The following is a 20,090-nucleotide window of genomic DNA, read 5'->3' as shown; positions in this document are numbered from 1 at the left end:
ACTCAGGCAATAGCATTGGTTAAGGGCACAGCTGATGGCAAACACCAGGATATTCCAAATCCCAGAAGGAAACCTGACACGCCTGCCCTCAACTGTATTTTTGCAATTTGGTATAATGTGAGGAGAGATTCGTAAACCAGAGAATAATGTCCCAGATGGCTTTACGATTTTAAATAAAATAAATGTTTATCGAACAAGAAAGTCAACTAGAAATACACTGAACTAACTCAATGGCTATACACAATATCCCTAAATTTACCCAATACCTTTATTTCCCTAACTTCAGAGCTAACCTTCCCCAAACAACATCCTGTCGGGTTTTAAATGCAATAGGCAAAACTCAGGAATAGCTACCATATCTGGCATTTTCATCTTTTGGAGTTGCTTCTGACGTAGGGCAGAACAAGCAGACTTTTGCACAGGTACAGGTGCTGGCAGCTCAAACAGCTTTTCCTGCTGTAGGCCGAGTTCTTTTTCTTTCTAAATGTTTTTATTGGGTTTTTGAACATAGCATATTTACAGTTATGTACACAGAATGAAATATTTAAAAAACTGGTAGGATATTGTACACCAGCTCAAAAACAGCAACTCTGTACAGTCCGCAATATTACGTTGAACAAATAAGTTGACACATGTTTGCGGGGGCAGGGGGGGGACTGGGGAGGTATGTATACATTTGGATGCTGGAGAAACAATTACAGTAGTTATGTCCAATACAGAGCGGGCAATATGAGAATGGATCTGGTGTTGGTGTTTTTACTGTGGACTGAGTTCTAACAGGTTGAAATTGCTCATGATATACCATTTCCCTTTTGATGTTTCCTTATCAGAGCTCACCTCCTCAGAAGCCACACTTGGTTACCTTCATTTTGTGAGTCCACCTTTTAGAATGTAATTGCAAGTTCACACCTCGTCTCCTCTTTTGAACCTCTAACATCTTACTCAAACTCTTGGCGTCCTATTCTCTCTCCATCATTACCTTCGGCAAACATCTGTTTATAGCGTTGATAGGCTCATCGACATAACAAAAGCACTAGCTCCATTAACCTAGCTAAACTATCCCCGTCACTACATTTTAAAATAGTTTTTAAAAAACATATAACCAGCAGGGCACACGCCGAATTACTGGATTGCCTTGATTTTTCATGTTATCACGATTTCCTGACACAATGCACCAAAATTTGGATTTCAAGCTGCATCAGTGTTGAAGTTGGTTACATATGGGTGGTAACGGAGATGAAGATGTAATTTACAAGTGAAATTGGGCAGTGTATGCAAGTTCAAAGTCCATGAGGTTTAAAGGTCCCCTCCGGCAGAAACTTAGCGTGTGCTGGATATCTCAATCCAAGCTATTGACAGGTCTCAAACATTATGAAGCAGATATTTTGATGGCAGTATGCAGACCATTAAACAGATAGGTTTCCTCTTTGCCAGCAAAATCCAATTCATAATTTCTTTACACGAAGATTGATGAGGAAATATCTCCACCCGGTCTCTGTTCATACACTAAATCTCTCAGGCAGTGGCTGGTGTTAGAATAATAGCTCCTTGCATTGTGCAACCTCAATCTTTACAAGTGTTTGCTCCAGAAGAACTTTTAGAATATGATTATATATGATTGCTGTTCTCTGTTGGTTATCTCCGCTTGTAAGTTGGAAAAGCTTTGTTCTGCTTGACCCACTCTGATGCAATGCTAATAGCTTCTCTCTGTGCCGATTAGAAAGTGGACTACCAAACCAAAAAAGGACCATCTAGTGTCAATCTGTATAGAGGCCAATACTACATGCTGACATGCCGAACAGGTATTAAGTTGCTGGCAGGCTTTTTAGATTAATATTTGCTCTCTCCTTCTGCAATGTAGGGGCAGCATGGTGGCGCAGTGGTTAGCACTGCTGCCTCACAGCGTCGAGGACCCAGGTTCGATCCCGACTCTGGGTCACTGTCTGTGTGGAGTTTGCACATTCTCCCCGTGTTTGCGTGGGTTTTGCCCCCACATCCCAAAGATGTGCAGGGTAGGTGGATTGGCCACGCTAAATTGCCCCTTACTTGGAAAAAATGAATTAGGTACTGTAAATTTATTTCAAAAAAAGAATATATTCAATGTTTTAGCATCAACTACTTCCTATGGTAGTGCATTCCACAGGCTCACCACTCTGTGTGAAGAAATGTCTCCTTATATCTGTCCGAAATGGTTTACCCTGAATCCTCAGACTGTGACCCCTGGTTCTGGACACACCCATCATTGGTAACATCTTCCCTGCATCTACCCGGTCTCGTCCCATTAGGATTTTATGGGTCTCTATGCGATCCCCCCTCATTCTTCTGAACTCCAGCGAGAACAATCCCGACCTAGTCAATCTCTCCTCGAATGACAGTCCCGCCATCCCTGGAATCAGTCTGGTAAACCTTCGCTGCACTCTCTTGAGAGCAAAAACATCCTTCCTCATAGGAGACCAAAACTGCTCACAATACTCCAGGTGTGGCCTCACCAAGGCCCTGTATAATTACAGCAACACATCCCTGCTTCTATACTCGAAACCTCTCGCAATGAAGGCCAACATACCATTAGCTTTCTTTACCGCCTGCTGTTTACCTTCAGCGACTGGTGCACAAGGATACCCAGGTCCCACTGCACACTCATTCAATACCATCATGGCTGACCTTGGATTTCAAGTCCATTTTCCTGCCCGCTCCCCATATTACGGAATTCCGAGACACCAAAAATCTGCTTTTCCGAGCCTCACATGTGTTCGACGACGGAGCAGCCACAACCCTCTGAATTGGAAGCATTCCAAAGATTCACAAGCCTTTAAGTAAAGTAATTTCTCCTCATCTCGATCCTAAAGAGTTGGCCCCTTATCCGAAGACTGCCGCCATGTTTTAGATTCCCCAGCCAAGGGGAAAATAGTCTCTCAATGTCTACCCTATCAAGGCCCTTCAGAATTTTGTCAGTTTCAATGGGATCACCCCTCATTCTTCTAAACTCTACAGAATATAAACCCAATTTACTCAGCCTCTCATTATAGGACAATCCCCTCATCCCAGGACTAATCGAGTGAACCTTCGCTGTAACACCTTCTTTAAACTTGGAAACCAAAACAGCACACAGTACTCGGGATGTGAGCTCACCAAAACCCTGTCCAATTGTAGTTAGATAATTGCGAAATTTAGTCAATAGTAAAATAGATTTATGCTTTCCAACTGGAAGTATTCTGCTGATCAGGGTGATCCATCCAGTGACTCCTCGGGTACCAGACAATGGAATGAAGTGCTTGTATTTCCACTGTAAGTGGCTAGCAATTGCATATGAGCAGAATCAAGGATTTTTCAGTTGCAAATAATCAATCGACATCTGAAAGCATTCAATACAACTCGAGCATGCGTGAGTGAACTCTGATTGTATTACATAATCTTTAAGGAATGGAGTATGGCAGTGCAATTGAATCCTATTCTTTCAACTGATATCACGAGCCCCAGGTTAGCCAGGACTGCTGGGAGGAAAGAATTGGCAAGACAGAAATGACGGGAAAGAAAATCTCCCCAGAAATTGGGTGCAGTAGGGGAAACTCTTCTGAAGCTTGGGCAGGCTCTGGGGAACAGTTCATTTTGATGTTACCAGTCTGCAGGCTACGAAACAGGTAGAAGGTTTCCTCTTTGCGAACAGCAAAATCCAATTAATTCTATAGACTCAATTACTTTACACAAAAATTGCAGAGGAACTTTCCCCACACATTCTCTGTTCACATACAAAATCTCACAGGCAGTGCGAAGGGGAATCAGCTACTTTGTTGCTGCTGACTGCTATCCAGTGACAAGAGAGAGAAAGTGCATTATCCGCAGAACAATGTCGGTGGGATGATTTATTGGTCACTTGAGCATCTCTGATTTTAATTGGTGGCCGTGCCTTCAGCTGCTGAATTCCCTTTCTAAACCCCTCTCACTCCTCAAAACCAAACACTTAAGTATTTTGGTTCTCTGTTCTCATTCCATTTTGTAGCTGGGCGACAAATGTCGTTCCATAAAGCTCTTGTGAAGCACTTTGGAATGTTTTATTCCGTTAAAGGCGCTATACAAATGCAAGTTATTCGTTTTTTAATAAATTTAGAGTACCCAATTCATTTTTTCCCAATTAAGGGGCAATTTAGCGTGGTCAATCTACCTACCCTGCACATCTTTGAGACCCACGCAAACACGGGGAGAACGTGCAAACTCCACACAGACAGTGACCCGGGGCCGGGATTGAACCCCGGTCCTCAGCGCCGTAGGCAGCAGTGCTAACCACTGTGCCACCGTGCCGCCCCATACAAATGCAAGTTGTTGTCATTCACCCGAGAAATACGGTCAACCTGTACTTCGAAACCAGTCCCACAGTAAAAAGCATCTTTGATTTGATTTCAGCAGCTTCGCTCAAAGATGACATTGTGGATTCACACGACAAGACAACAAAAATGTTCACAGCATCACGCTGTAAACTCAAATATATTCTCTTTTCCGATGCAACATAGGAACAGCTTCACTTTAAATCTGAATTACGCTTCCAATCATACAGAAGTGCTTGCTCATCTGCAATGCTCAACCTAAACTCATGCTATCCACCCGAAAGCCTATAAAGTTAATAGGATCGTCTACTAATGAGATACAATCAACATCAGAGAAGTCTAGTCTCCTTATCAAAAGGAGAAGCATCGAACCGCATCCAGAAAGAACAAGCAGTGCCTTGGACACTCCTGAACAACTCAGCAGGATTTATTCAATTTACAAAACTACAATCATTTTCCAGGTTTGTTTGAAGCCAGCCTCGGTCACAGATTCCTACAGCTCATTCCCGAAGATGAGGGTGGCAGGCAGATCCGCAATTACAATGGGGTCAGATACATGGTTCTGGGTTACTGATCCAGTCTTGCTCTGCAGAGAAAATGGCTAGTTACATCTTCAAAATTCACTGGCTCAGGCTCTATAATAGCAGGAAAAAAAAATCTCAGGAGGAGGAGGCCATTTGGCCCATCACGCCTGTACCAGCCCTTTGAAAGAGCACAGATTGTGCTCCACATGGTTCAGTCCACACACTCGCCAATTTTGCTGGTCAACTTTTCATTTTCACCAGTCCATCAAAATGACGGTGCTTCCAAGGTTCTTGTTCCTCTTTCAGTGCCTGCCCATCTTTATCCCAGGGCCTTCCTTAGGAGAGTGACTAGCAGTATCTTGAGCTTTGTGTGGGCACATGGGACTCCTAGAGTGAAGAGGGTTTTCCTGGAGCGAGGGAGGGATAGAGGCGGGCTGGCGCTGCCCAACCTTTTGGGGTACTATTGGGTGGCCAATGTGTCAATGGTGCGTAAATGGGTGATGGAGGGGGGCGGGGCGATGTGGAAAAGAATGGAGATGGCGTCATGTAGAGGTACGCGCCTGGGTGCCATGGTAACGGCGCCGTTGCCGCTCTCCCCTAAGAGGTTTACCACGAGCCCGGTGGTGGCGGCGACCCTAAGAATCTGGGGACAGTGGAGACGGTATAGGGGGGAAACAGGGGGCTCGATGGAGGCTCCATTTGGTGGCAATCATCGGTTCATCCCGGGGAACAAGGATGGGGGATTTAGGGGGTGGCAAAGGGTGGGCATCAGTAAATTGAAGGACCTGTTTATTGGCGGGAGGTTTGCGGGCCTGGGGGAACTGGAAGATAAATTTGGGCTTCCCCAAGGGAACATGTTCAGATACTTGCAGGTAAAGGCGTTTGCTAGGCAACAGGTAGAGGGATTCCCTTTGCTGCCCTCGCGGGGGACGATGGACAGAGTGCTTTCGGGGGTGTGGGTCGGAGAGGGGAAGGTGTCTGACATCTATAAGGTAATGCAGGAGGTGGAGGAGTCGTCAGTGGAGGAGCTGAAGGCTAAAGGGAGGGGGAACCTGGGGAGCAGATAGAGGACGGGACTTGGGCGGATGCCTTGGAGAGAGTCAACTCTTCCTCTTCATGTGCGAGGCTTAGTCTCATCCAATTTAAGGTGCTGCACCGGGCCCACATGTCCGGGACTAGGATGAGTAGGTTCTTTGGGGGTGAGGACAGGTGCACCAGGTGTTCGGGGAGTCCAGCGAATCATGCCCATATGTTCTGGGCATGCCCAGCACTGGAAGAATTCTGGAAGGGGGTGGCGGGGACGGTGTCGAGGGTGGTTGGATCCAGGGTCAAACCAGGGTGGGGACTCGCGATTTTCGGAGTTGCGGTGGAGCCGGGAGTGCAGGAGGCGAAAGAGGCCGGTGTCCTGGCCTTTGCGTCCCTAGTAGCCCGGCGGAGGATCTTGCTGCAGTGGAAGGATGCAAGGCCCCCAAGTGTGGAGACCTGGGTCAATGACATGGCGGGATTTATAAAGTTGGAAAGGGTCAAATTTGCCCTGAGGGGATCAGTACAAGGGTTCTATAAACGGTGGCAGCCTTTTCTGGACTTCCTGGCTCAAGGTATTGATCAATAGCAGCAGCAACACCATAAGGGGTGTTCCTTATTATAGTTTCTATTTTTTTTTTCCGCTACGGTTATGTAACTTAACATTGTGTTAATTTAAGTTGTTAATATGTTGGGTTGTTCATTGAGGAGGGGCGAAGGTCCATGATTGTTGTCATTATTGTTATTGTTGGTATTTTAGTATGGTTTGATGTTCTTGTATAAATTCAAAATTTTTCAATAAAAATTATTTAAAAAAACAAAAAAACTTTTCATTTTCACATTGTCAATTTAATTTGACTGCAACCCCCCCCCCTCCTCCTCCCCCCCCCCCTCCCCCCCCCCCCCCCCCTCCTCCTCTCAAGCCCACAATGTTCCACTTCTTCAGAGAAATACTTCATGCTGGGGCTAACAAGAATTTCTGAACGCCCTCCCATCTAAATATCACTCAATGGCTTCTTCAAGCCATCCTATTTCTTCCCTTTCTGGTTACCAAGGTAATTCTGATAGCAGCTCTTTAGCCCTGCGACTTCTGCCTCTGAGAGGCACCCTTCCCACTGCCCCAGGCTGAGATCTGCTTCATCAGCAGAGAGTGGTGATTGAACTCTGTTTAGCACAGGGCTAAATCGCTGGCTTTTAAAGCAGGCCAGCAGCACGGTTCAATTCCCATACCAGCCTCCCCGAACAGGCGCCGGAATGTGGCGACTAGGGGCTTTTCACAGTAACTTCATTTGAAGCCTACTTGTGACAATAAGCGATTTTCATTTCATTTCAACTCAACTCATGACTTCCAGGTTTCTGTCACTCAGTTACTTGCTGTTTGAACTTATTCAGGGCAGAATGGTTTTTTCTTCTCCACACGCTCCCGTGAAAAAAGTGTTTTTGTTTGTGGCAATTTGGGAACATTTGCACTGCTTTCATTAAACAGGTTAACAACGATGCTGTTAAATTCATATTTCTGAAGGGCGGCACAGTGGCTAGCACTGCTGCTTCACAGCGCTAACGTCCTGGGTTCAAACACGGCCCCGGGTCACTGTCTGCGTGGGTTTTACCCCCATAAGCCAAAGATGTGCAGGGTAGGTGGATTGGCCACACTAAATGTCCCCCTCAATTGGAAAAAAAAGAATTGGGTACTCTAAATTTTAAAAAAATAATAATATTTCACCCGAGAGTCTGTCGATTTCCCTTTAGTGGTTCTCAGCAGAAATATTAATTTTAGGTAAGCAGTGACTTGGTGCAACCGGTTTTCAATCCCCTCCAACTCTCCAGGCACTCCGTTCCCAGTCACAGCCGTACAGACCCTGCTGAGTGAAGGTCAAGCATCATCACAGGGGTGGGGATCACCTGAAACTAATGACATGCACCCTATCAGTGCAGGGTCACAAGAATCTCACTTTTAGGCAGTCCCTCAGGGTCGAGGATGACTTGCTGCCACACTAAAAATGAATTCTCAGGTGGTTGAAGAGTCCAATGGGCGACCTACAGTCTCTGTCACAAGTGGGGGAGTGATGGTGGTGGCAGACAGTGGATGGAGGAGAGGGTAGGCAGGGTGCCTGGGTTGCCACGCATTCTTCCGCTGATTATGCTTGGCCCTGGCTTGCTCTCAACGATGAAACTCGGTGTTCAGCTTCTTCCCGATACTTTTTCTCCACTTCGGGCAATCTTGGGCCAGGGATTCCCAGGTGTCAGTGGAGAGGTTGGCACTTTTTCAAGAAGGCTTTGGGAGTGTCCTTGAAGTGCTCACTCTGCCATCCTGGGGCTCGCTTGCCAATTGGAGCGCTTGTTTGGGAGTCTCCTGTCAGGCGTACGCACCTGGTCCGCACACTGGAGGTGATCGAACATGATCAATGCCTCGGTGTCCCGTACCGGCCTCCCCGAACAGGCGCCGGAATGTGGCGACTAGGGGCTTTTCACAGTAACTTCATTGAAGCCTACTTGTGACAATCAGCGATTATTATTATTATGTTGGGGATGAGCAGATACACTGGTGTTGGTGCGTCTATGCTGCCAATGCATTTGCAGGATTTTGTGGAGGTCACAGAGCAGCATTGGGAACAATCTGGGAGTAATTAGTCTCATTGCATTCACATGATGAAAGTGCGGGTGTATAAATGGTGATAATACACAATACAGGAGCCACACTACAGAAAATGGTCTTTTTTCATTGAAAGTAAAGTTGAGTATATGCCACACTAAAATGAAATACAAATTTTGTTCACAAAATTTGTCAAAATGCAAACACATCTGTAAGCCTCCTTTAAAAAGTTAAAAGGCTTTCCCTCCCCTTTCATACAGTGAATCACATCAAGGTGTCGAGGTATAAAATCGTCATTTTCAGTTCCCCGCAGAGTGCTGTCCACCTTCCCACACACTCCTGGAATTTAATGAGCAACTGCTGCTGTGAAATTGGTGTGGGTTTGCTGAGGAGCATGAGAGGAAGAGTGTGAGCGAGGAAAGTTGAAATCATGCTTCTTCCAAACAAAAGGAGATCTATTATTAACTTGCTCTTCCCTCAGTGCAATGCCCCATTCTGTGACACAAGCCGGGCAAGTAACTTGACCCTAGGCCACCAGAAAGTGGGCAAGTCAGGAAGGAGGGTGACCCTCAAAGGATTGTCGGAGAAAACACAAGTGAAAAGCCCATTAAACTCCTCAGTCCTATTCCTTTCACAGCCTGTATACACTCTACTGTGTCCCAACCTCCACTCGCCCATTTAATCTCCTCCTACTCTAGCACATTTTTGTTGAGAGAGAGAAAGAGAGAGAGAGAGAGAGAGAGAGAACACGATTGGGACCTTTTTTGTTCCCCTGAACAGGCACACAACACATCTGACAGTGTAGCACTGATTCAGCACTGCCGTGAAGTATCAGCCCTGGGATTATTATTATTTTAAAAATGTTTTTTTCTTTAATTTAGAGTATCCAATTCTTTTTTTTTTCCCAATCAAGGGGCAATTTATCGTGGCCAATTAACCTACCCTGCACATCTTTCTGGCTTGTGGGGCTCATGGGGAGAATGTGCAAAGCCCTGGGATTATTTATTCACATTTCAGGAGTGGAGCTTGAACTGTCAACCTTCTGACACGATTAGGGAGTCAAGGTTATTCTAAAAAAAAAATATAGTGCTTATATTTCATGGTTTTACAAATTTACCCCGCATCCTTTTTCACCTCAAAATAGCATTGTTTTGAAAAGAATAGCATGCTCACAACCTTCCAGCTCATGTACCTTTCTCTTCACCTGAAGAGAAAAATACAGCTCACTAAAATACCAAAGGAATTTGTTCAACACACATGAATGGAAGTGTCCCTGAGGCACCTTGTTCTGTTGCTCAGCATCATGCACAAAATTCGGCTCTTTTTACCCTTGGCTTAGTTCAAATCAGTTCAGTGCGATTGTTCAGAAAGTGGCTTCAAATTGGAGAATCATACAGCATTGAAAGAGGCCATTTAGCCCATCACTCACTGCAGGAAGAAATGCTGCTCATCTCACCTCCTGCTTCTTTTGGCAATTATTTTAAAATGCATGTCGTTTGGCTTGTGCTGAAATATAATTCTGTGACAGTCGTCTTGAAATATCCCAACTAAATTAGAACTCTTCACTCGAGAGCCAAAGTTTTCCCAACTGCTAACCTTGGCAAACCTGCCGTTGCCGCTGGTTGTGCGGGCACAGAGCACCAACACAATATTAAAGACACCTTTAAATCATTGAGTGTGGTGCCAGGCTTTATAGGCCCAGGGGTGTGTGGTGCGAGTACCCTAAACATCAGACTGGTTACACTGTGGGTGGCACAGTAGCGCAGTGGTTAGCACAGTTGCTTCACAGCTCAAAGGTCCCGGGTTCGATTCCCCCCTGCGTCACTGTCTGTGTGGAGTCAGCACGTCCTCCCCGTGTGCGCGTGGGTTTCCTCCGGGTGCTCCGGTTTCCTCCCACAGTCCAAAGCTGCGCAGGTTAGGTGAATTGGACATTCTGAATTCTCCCTCAGTGACCCAAACAGGTGCCGGAGTGTGACAACCAGGGGCCTTTCACAGTAACTTCATTGAAGTGTTAACATAGAACATACAGTGCAGAAGGAGGCCATTCAGCCCATTGAATCTACACCGACCCATTTAAGCCCTCACTTCCACCCTATCCCCTAAGCCAATAACCCATCTAACCTTTTTGGACACTAAGGGGCAATTTAGCATGGCCAATCCACCTAACCTGCACATCTTGGGACACTAAGGGACAATTTAGCATGGCCAATCCACCTAACCTGCACATCTTTGGACTGTGGGAGGAAACCGGAGCACCCGGAGGAAACCCACGCAGACATGGGGAGAACGTGCAGACTCTGCACAGACAGTGACCCAGCAGTGAATTGAACCCGGGTCCCTGGTGCTGTGAAGCCACAGTGCTAACCACTATGCTACCATGCTGTCCTAAGTAAGCCTATGGTGATAATGAAGATTATTAAATTAAAGAGGGGAACCACATACTGTAATGCAGAACAGCTCATTTAAGACGCTTAACACAAGACCAAGCAAACCAAGAGGCCTCATCCTCCAGTTCTCATTACAATCTAACATCAGGTCAGTACTTCAGTCGTCAATACAAATTAAAGAGATGGGAACTGTTATCACATTGCTTGCTTGGCGATGCGGAGCAACCAATTTGTAGCAGTGCTTGCTCAGCAATAATGAATGACCTATATAGAGGGCAGAGGACAGGATGTGTTCCTGTGTTTTCACAATAAATAATGTAACCCATTTATCCCCACCAACGAAACCCACCAGTTTCTGTGTTAAAGAGAAGAGGGGGGAGAACGCGATAGCTCAACTGTTCAAAGGAAAATTGAACTGTAGGAATCCTGACAATTCCCATTCTCCTGACGCCAAAATAATATTATAATAATTGCTTATTGTCACGAGTAGGCTTCAATGAAGTTACTGTGAAAAGTCCCTAGTCGCCACATTCCAGCGCCTGTTCGGGGAGGCTGGTACGGGAATTGAACCCGCGCTGCTGGCCTTGTTCTGCATTGCAAGCCAGCTGTTTAGCCCACTGTGCTAAACCAGCTCCTTGTAAAGGGGGAGAATGCCACGTTTTGCCATGCTAGATGCCACAGCACGGCAGGCATCGGTTCTCAACATTACTGCCCCCCTATTGGAATAATAATAATAATAATGTTTTATGTTACAAACAATGACATTTAAAAGTGGACTGTGAAAACAAACAGTATTTGTTTTTAGTTTGCAGATACCCCGATGAAGACTCCAGGCCATAGGTTGAAGACAAGGAAGTTATTGACATACAAGAAGATACTTGCTCTGACAGGTTGCTAGGTTCTTCCAAGATTTTGGGCAACATCATATCAGGTACCATTTTTATGATTATATGTTTCCAAGAACAACACATTCTGCAGCCAACCAGAGGGCAAGCTATACTAGACCTGGTATTGTGCCTCATAGTGAAGACACCCCGAGGTAGCAGCGATGAAAATATGATGGTGTTTTATGTTGAGTTTAAAGGAGGGAAGAGTGGATACAAGACTGGTATTTTAAACTTAAATAAGGGCAATTATGAGGGCATGAAAGCAGAGCGAGCTAAAGTGAAGTGGCAAATTAGGTTGAAGGATAGGTCCTTGGAGCTGCAGTGACAGACATTTAAGGGAATATTTCTAAATACACTGAATAGATACAAGAAAGAAAAATTCCAAGGAGAGGCCCCACCATCCCATGGTCCCTGATGTGTCACGTGTACCGAGGTACAGTGAAAAGTATTGTTCCGTGTACAGTCCAGGCAGATCGCTCCATACATGGAAACATAGAAGATATGAGAAATACATGAAGATACACAATGAAAATACATAAACATAGACAGCGAGTGAAGTATACGGTATATAGTACTACAACTGTAGAGAAGATGCGTAAAAAGATCAGTTCAGTCCATGACAGAAATTGGCTTTTCTAGTTAGCTATAGCTGATATAGGTAAAAGGTTTAATTGAGAACTCATTATGAATAATTAACTGAAATCATATTAAGCATTAATTCAGTGCAACTATAGCTGGGAATTAATCAGATAAGACTCTGTATTTTTACATTTCACAAGTTGCTTGAGGCCTGCAAGGTCAGTGACTCAACTAGCTAAAAGACCCCATTGTTCGGTAAACACTGGGCGGCTGCCAGTACGGGCAGTTCTGTTTCTATAGTAACAGCCACAGTCTATGTTGAGATGCAGGTGCCGATAATTTGGGAAATTGGCAAGTGATGGTATGGGAAATCCACACAGATGTATTTAAATACATATCGCTCTTAAATTGATGGACAGACACTTTGGCCGAATTGAGCGAATTATAAATTAGTTAAAGCCAATCACAGCTGTAAAGAAGGCGAAACCTTAAGATAATAATCTTCTTAAGAATCACTTGTCGGGATTGAAAAATCCATTCCGGAATCAGTCTATCTCTTTCTGAAACCTATTTTCTTGGCCTGCTTTTGCTAAATCGCCATCTTTCTTCTGTTTAAATCAATCAGTCTTTTTATACTGTGTATTATGATTTGAAGAATTACCATGATTTGTATTTTAAACTCAACCACTGTATTCGCTAAAGACAATCAATCTGACTAGCTTGCTAAAGAGCTAGTTGTAATTCTCCTAATGTTGTATTGAAAATAAAGTTACCAATGGGCACCACAAGCTGTCAAATAAAGTTCAACTGAGCTTTGCCAATAAGCACAGACTTGATCTCTGTTATTTGGGAACTAAGAAGGGATAACGGATATCCAAGTTCCGAATAGACACAGAGATCCATCAGTCCATAAGATCAGTTCAGACCCGGAGGGTCATTTAGGAATCTGGTAACAGCGGGGAAGAAGTTGTTTTTGAATCCAGATAGATTTTTGATTAACAAAGGGGTGAAAGGTTATCGGGGGTAGGTGGGAATGTGGAGTTGAGGTTACAATCAGATCAGCCATGACTTTATTGGCTGGAGAGGCTTCCTCCTGCTCCTAATTCGCATGTTCATATGTAAATAACTACAATGGAAATTACAATGGCCAAGACAGCATTCAATGCTCATATGTTGCCATGGCGCCCAGAATATTGCAACAACATTTTAACATTGAGCTTTCCTGAAGAGACGAAAATTATTCAAAAACATTGCGGGCAAAGCAAAAGAACACAACAGGAATCAAAGGATTTTTGGTGAATTCTTATTTCAATAATGTTGGGATGACCCTTCTCAAACACAATGAAAGCCAATTAAAGCACAGTGTGCAGCTGAAAGCTTAGAATCCATTCCAGGGCCTCCGTCCCTTCATAAACCACAAGGGAACAATCATTCATAGACTAATAGGCCAAAACACAAGCCAATTTAGACACTTCTATGACCTTGAACTGCTCTGCTTTTGACCTCTAGCTTCATTCTAAAAATGAGACCTTTCAACACTCATTAATTTCCAATCAGTCAACAGGCAGCCAGATCACTCATTTTGGGTTTAAAAAAAAACAGACAGCAGGTTTGGTTTCAGCAGGACGTGCATTTATAATCGCACCTTCCACAGCCACACGTCTCAAAGGGATTTACAGGCAATAAAGTGTAATTGCTGTTTTAATGCAGGAATCAGAGCAGTTAAACTACAGACTTGAGCAGCGTACTTTGGGAGAATTGACAATTTTCAAAACCCCCATCTAGACAATGAACGAAACACACTCCACAGCAAGTCTGGGGCAAGCCAAGGAGACGGGGATTCATAACTGCCACAGCCGGTACAGGGATTGAACCCATGCTGTTGGCATCACATGCTAGCCATCTAGCGAACTGAGCTCACCACATCCTTAGCTTTTGCACACAGCAAGCTCCCACAGATAGCAAAAATGATAATGGTGAAGTAATTGTTTTAGTGCTGTTGATTGAGGAATAATTATTGACCAGAACACCAGGGAGAACTGCCCTAGCCTGCTTCGAAATAGCAGCATGGAATCAGTTATGTCCACTTGAGGAAGCAGACAGGGCCTTAGTTTAATATCTCATCCAAAAGATGGCACCTCCACCTCAGAATGCCTTCATTTCGTCACAGAGTGCTGTAGCCACCTAAGATGGACACTGGGCTAACAAAATGGAGAACTGCTAAGGCTGTAGGGAGAAAACAGTTTTAGCCAGGACAAGCAGTTTGCAAAAGGCTAATTAGCATTCTGCACGTATCGAAACCAGTTTATGGCCTGGTGCAAGATCTCAACCAAAGGTGTAAATGGCAACAACGCTTTGCATAGTAATGAGGCGATCCAGATCTGGGCCCACACAATAGAAACATTTGGGTTTGAATGGATACTTTGAGTGGACGCCCAGACGAAACGGCACCAGAAGTATCCATCACAAAAGACCCTAGAGACTGCCCCACCCATCGAGAAGAGACCCTCAGATTGGGGGATTTGTAAGATATCGATTGGGAAATGACCCAATCAATACATGGCAGGTAGAGGCCCGCCCCGAAGAGGCACGGACATTGGGGGACCGATAAAGGTAGACCCCGCACATGGTTCTGTCTGTTTTTGTGCTCCGGCTTGGACTGCTGTTTTGGCTCCGGCTCCGCTTCTGACTCCGACTCCAGCCTCCAGAACCTGTCTTTCATCACCGGCCGTTGAGCACCAGCCATCGTTCAGTAAGTGCCAAACGACGCTCGCTACGTGACCCCGGCATTACCTATACTCTAGCCGACTATTAGAGAACAGAAGGTGCAGTCCGGAAAGGAACAAAGGCCTTGTCCCCTGACCTTGCTGGTTCCTACTTAGATAAGTATTTAGTCGTTTAATAGTAGAAATAAGTATTAGTCTTTAGCGTATGCATGCGTATTTATTATATTTGTATCATAAATATCAATCGTTTGAACTTACTAATCGGTGTATAGTTTTATTACTTTGAACCTGACCTTGAAATACTTGTGAGGTGTCTAAATACGGCACCTGGCGACTCCGAGCTGAAATCACATACACAGAGCTGTAGTAGTGTTAAGCACACGGCCTTTAAACGGAGGTGTGTTAATACACTCCAATAAACGCGTAATACACTCAAGTAAAACGTGCAACAGTGCCAGCCTGGATTTTGTGTTCACGTCTTATGGGATGGGACTTGAACCCACGACCTACTGACTCAAGAGGCAGATGGACAGATCTTTGGTCCCTTGGGGAATTAAAGGATAGTGGGAGCAGGCAGGAACGTGAAGCTGAGGCCAAATTGCAGCCACAGTCACATTGAATGGTGGAGTAGGTTCAAGGGGCCGAATGGTCCAGTCCTGGTTCCTACAACTTGTATTCTAAGATAAAGGTGCTGCCCACTGAGCCACAGTTGACACAAGGATGTTACGGGGACTGGAGTTAAAAATCAACCGCATTCATCTTCAAGGACATTCTGCAGGCTCTCCTCATTCCAGGAAGAATGACCAACGTTCCAGTTCAGTCGTGCAGGATCACAGACATTTAGACTGGACACCATGCCAGTGGAATATCCATTTGTACCAGCCTGCTCCTTCACCAGCATACTGAGTAAATATTATTACAGCACCAAAGTTTTCAACAATGACTCCTTAAATTCAAGGGCCCTACAATACTATTGGGACACCGAGGATCCGCCTGCACTCCTAGATCAGCCAGTATTTCTGCTTCTGGTTGGCTTGTGGGTAATACCTCCAGTCAAAAAGTCTGATAGGGCGGCACGGTGGCCCAGTGGTTAGCACTGTTGCTTCACAGTTCCAGGGTCCCGGGTTCGATTCCCAGCTTGGGTCACTGTCTGTGCGGAGTCTACACGTCCTCCCCGTGTCTGCGTGGGTTTCCTCCGGGTGCTCCAGTTTCCTCCCACAAGTCCCGAAAGACGTGCTGTTAGGTGAATTGGACATTTTGAACTCTCCCTCGGTGTACCTGAACAGGCGCTGGAGTGTGGCGACTAGGGGATTTTCACAGTATCTTAATTGCAGTGTTAATGTAAGCCTACTTGTGGCAATAAAGATTATTATTATTAAGTCACTGTCTGGGATTGCACATGGAAAATAGCCATTCAAGTGTCCATGGAACGACATTATAGCCCAAGTTAGTGCAGTAAAGAGAGGAGGAACAAAGCATTTTTGTTTACATATGCCCAATCTGGACATTTATGCTTGCTTCAGATCAGAACTACCAGTCTATTTTTCCTCATTAGCGCTGGGCAGAACCAAGTGATTGTTTGCGTTTTGCAAATTCTGTTACGGTTACATCTTCAAAAGAGTTGAAAGTCTTCAAAAGCAGAAGATAGCAATTGCCAACGAACTACAATACAGAGATAAGCTCTGGTGCGTGAGCAGGAACTCTACCTTATTTAACCATTCATCACGTTACAAAACCAGGCTATAGGAGGAGCTGGAACCCAGCTGTTGACTCCTGGTTCACACAACATAATACCTTTCAAATTACCACCCTGAGCAATATGAAAATAATACTCACTCCCGCCTCAACAAACCCCACCCCCCACCCATCATCCCCTGTCACAACCAACATAAAAGAGAAGGTGCATTTGATTTTTAACTACACACAAAAGGGCTGACACTACAATTGCTCCATTCAGTCTTACTGTGGAGATAGATGACCAACATAATCTATTTCACATCGCTCTGCTCTGAATGGATTTTTAAGAAACATACAAATACACCCTTGTAGAGTAAAGGTCTGTTTTTTTTCCCCAGCCACTTCTTCTTGGGTAATGACAGCTGCAAGATCTTGAATAAGTGGCTTATAGTGCTCAAGCCATTTTTTTGTTTTTTAAATATAAATTTTAGAGTACCCAATTCTTTTTTTTCCAATTAAGGGGCAATTTAGCGTGGCCAATCCAACTACCCTGCACATTAGAATTAGAACAGTACAGCACAGAACAGGCCCTTCGGCCCTCGATGTTGTGCCGAGCAATGATCGCCCTACTCAAACCCACGTATCCACCCTATACCCGTAACCCAACACCCCCTCCCCCCTTTTAACCTTACCTTTTTTAGGACACTACGGGCAATTTAGCATGGCCAATCCACCTAACCCGCACATCTTTGGACTGTGGGAGGAAACCGGAGCACCCGGAGGAAACCCACGCACACACAGGGAGGACGTGCAGACTCCGCACAGACAGTGACCCAGCCGGGAACCGAACCTGGGACCCTGGAGCTGTGAAGCATTTATGCTAACCACCATGCTACCGTGCTGCCCCAAACAACCCATCTTTGGGTTGTGGGGGCGAAACCCACGTAAACACGGGAGAATATGTAAACTCCACTCGGACAGTGACCCAGAGCCGGGATCGAACCTGGGACCTCAGCGCCGTGAGGCAGCAGTGCTAACCACTGCGCAACCGTGCTGTCCCTCAATCCACTTCTAATACATGCCCACACAATGCCTGAACTGCTGTTTTACACTGAAGAAACTTCCTTCAATCTCCTGGATTAGTTTTTCTTGTAATATTGCACAGCACACAGAAAACCCCATCAGTTACACTCCTGGATTATTATAGAACCAATTTCTTCCTCTTTTCAATAGTTTCCCAGCAGTTTTTATATTTTAGATGGCATTTCCTTCAATTTAGAAGTGATAGCTTTTCAATAAATTTCTCTTGCATCATGCAGCCTGTTGGGTTAACAATTGCTAAAAAGACGTCCATTATCAGGGTCCTTATCAACATGCACTGGAAAAAGAGCTGGTAGGTAGGCCAGCTGTGGAGGCGTTAAGGCCTTACTCTTGGTTTACTGAGGCCTGCTGTGTTGCTATGGAGTCAGAAACTCTCATGGCAGCTGAAAGGGAGTGTGGTGAATGTAACTCCGTAATTCACACTGAAATGAAATGAAAATGGCTTATTGTCACGAGTAGGCTTCAATGAAGTTACTGTGAAAAGCCCCTAGTCGCCACATTCCAGCGCCTGTCCGGGGAGGCTGGTACGGGAATTGAACCGTGCTGCTGGCCTGCTTGGTCTGCTTTAAAAGCCAGCGATTTAGCTGTGTGAGCTAAACCAGCCCCAGACCTGTATTGTATATACATGAGACCATGCATTTGTAAGCGCAGTTGCGTTGCCCGACCACTAGGGGGAGTAGCGCTGGGAATGCTTAGGAGTTTGTACAGGGCTCCACCCTTGGCTCCGCCCACGACTCCTCCCCCTGGACTGCTGTATAAATATCAATGCTCAGAGCCAGTCGTTCAGTTCATCGAGAGTTCAACGCGAAACAGGCTGGCTCTGTTGTAAGTAGATTAAAACCACTGTTCCTATCTTAAAGCACGTGTCTAATGAATTGATGGTTCCATCAGGGAGTTGACATGTTTCCTCATACTCTGTCTAATTGGCTGTGAACCAGAGAGCTGGATATGGGCCTCCAGTTGCTTCAGAGAAAATCATACGGGAAATTCAGCCGCTTTGGGCAGCACGGTAGCATTGTGGATAGCACAATCGCTTCACAGCTCCAGGGTCCCAGGTTCGATTCCGGCTTGGGTCACTGTCTGTGCGGAGTCTGCACATCCTCCCCGTGTGTGTGCGTGGGTTTCCTCCGGGTGCTCCGGTTTCCTCCCACAGTCCAAAGATGTGCAGGTTAGGTGGATTGGCCATGATAAATTGCCCTTCGTGTCCAAAATTACCCTTAGTGTTGGGTGGGGTTACTGGGTTATGGGGATAGGGTGGAGGTGTTAACCTTGGGTAGGGTGCTCTTTCCAGGAGCCGGTGTAGACTCGATGGGCCGAATGACCTCCTTCTGCACTGTAAATTCTATGATCTATTCTCTCAGTGAACCTCACTCAGAAAGAAAGCACAGGCTGCAGAATCCACACCACAGCACTGTGAGTAAATAATGTTCCCTTTAAGACCGGCTCATCACTGGGAGCACATAATCCCTGAATTTACACAGAATTCTTTCTTGAGCCAAGTCCACACATTGGTCAACCATCCTTCACAAACACTCGTTCTGAAATAATCCTTTACCATTTGAAACAATACAGAAAGTGCTGGCTGGTGGCAAAACAAATTCAGTAGTTTTGTCTTGCCATCCCATTTTTCTGTAATACAAAGAACAAAGAAAAGTACAGCACAGGAACAGACCCTTCGGCCCTCCAAGCCCGTGCCGACCATGCTGCCCGTCTAAACTAAAATCTTCTATACTTCCGGGGTCCGTATCCCTCTCTTCCCATCCTATTCATGTATTTGTCAAGATGCCCCTTAAACGTCACTATCATCCCTGCTTCCACCATCTCCTCCGGCAGCGAGTTCCAGACACCCACTACCCTCTGTGTAAAAAAAAAATTACCTCATACATCTGCTCTAAACTTTGCTCCTCGTACCTTAAACCTATGCCCCCTAGTAATTGACCCCTCTATCCTGGGAAAAATCCTCTGACTATCCACTCTGTCTATGCCCCTCATAATTTTGTAGACCTCTATTAATGCTGTAACAAAATGAAGTATATCGCTCCATTTAGGAGAGAATAGGGAGTCTGTTCTGGTAATAAAATCATCAGATCTGCAAGTTTCCCTGTGCTTTATTGAAAAAGCACTCAATTTTAGTTTCAATATGTTATGATAATACATTAATATGAATAAATGCTGCAAACACAGATAAATGCAAGTATAGCTCAATAGGAGAGCAAAAATTAAATCTCTGTCTGCACAGCTTTAACAGCATTCGGTGCCTCCCCACTGTCTATT

The 20,090-nt window shown here is 45.1% G+C and overlaps 1 protein-coding gene across 1 annotated transcript in view; it reads right to left on the bottom strand.

The window, feature by feature from the left end:
• The window catches only part of LOC119958096 (arf-GAP with GTPase, ANK repeat and PH domain-containing protein 1-like), a 129,441-nt gene that overhangs the window by 96,631 nt on the left and 12,720 nt on the right, over positions 1–20,090 (bottom strand). The window lies entirely within an intron of this gene.

This window comes from Scyliorhinus canicula, chromosome 28 (genome assembly GCF_902713615.1).
Source record: "Scyliorhinus canicula chromosome 28, sScyCan1.1, whole genome shotgun sequence".
Lineage (NCBI taxonomy): Eukaryota > Metazoa > Chordata > Chondrichthyes > Carcharhiniformes > Scyliorhinidae > Scyliorhinus > Scyliorhinus canicula.
The sequence above is the reverse complement of the archived record's forward strand: the minus strand, read 5'-3'. Positions and strand labels throughout refer to the sequence as shown.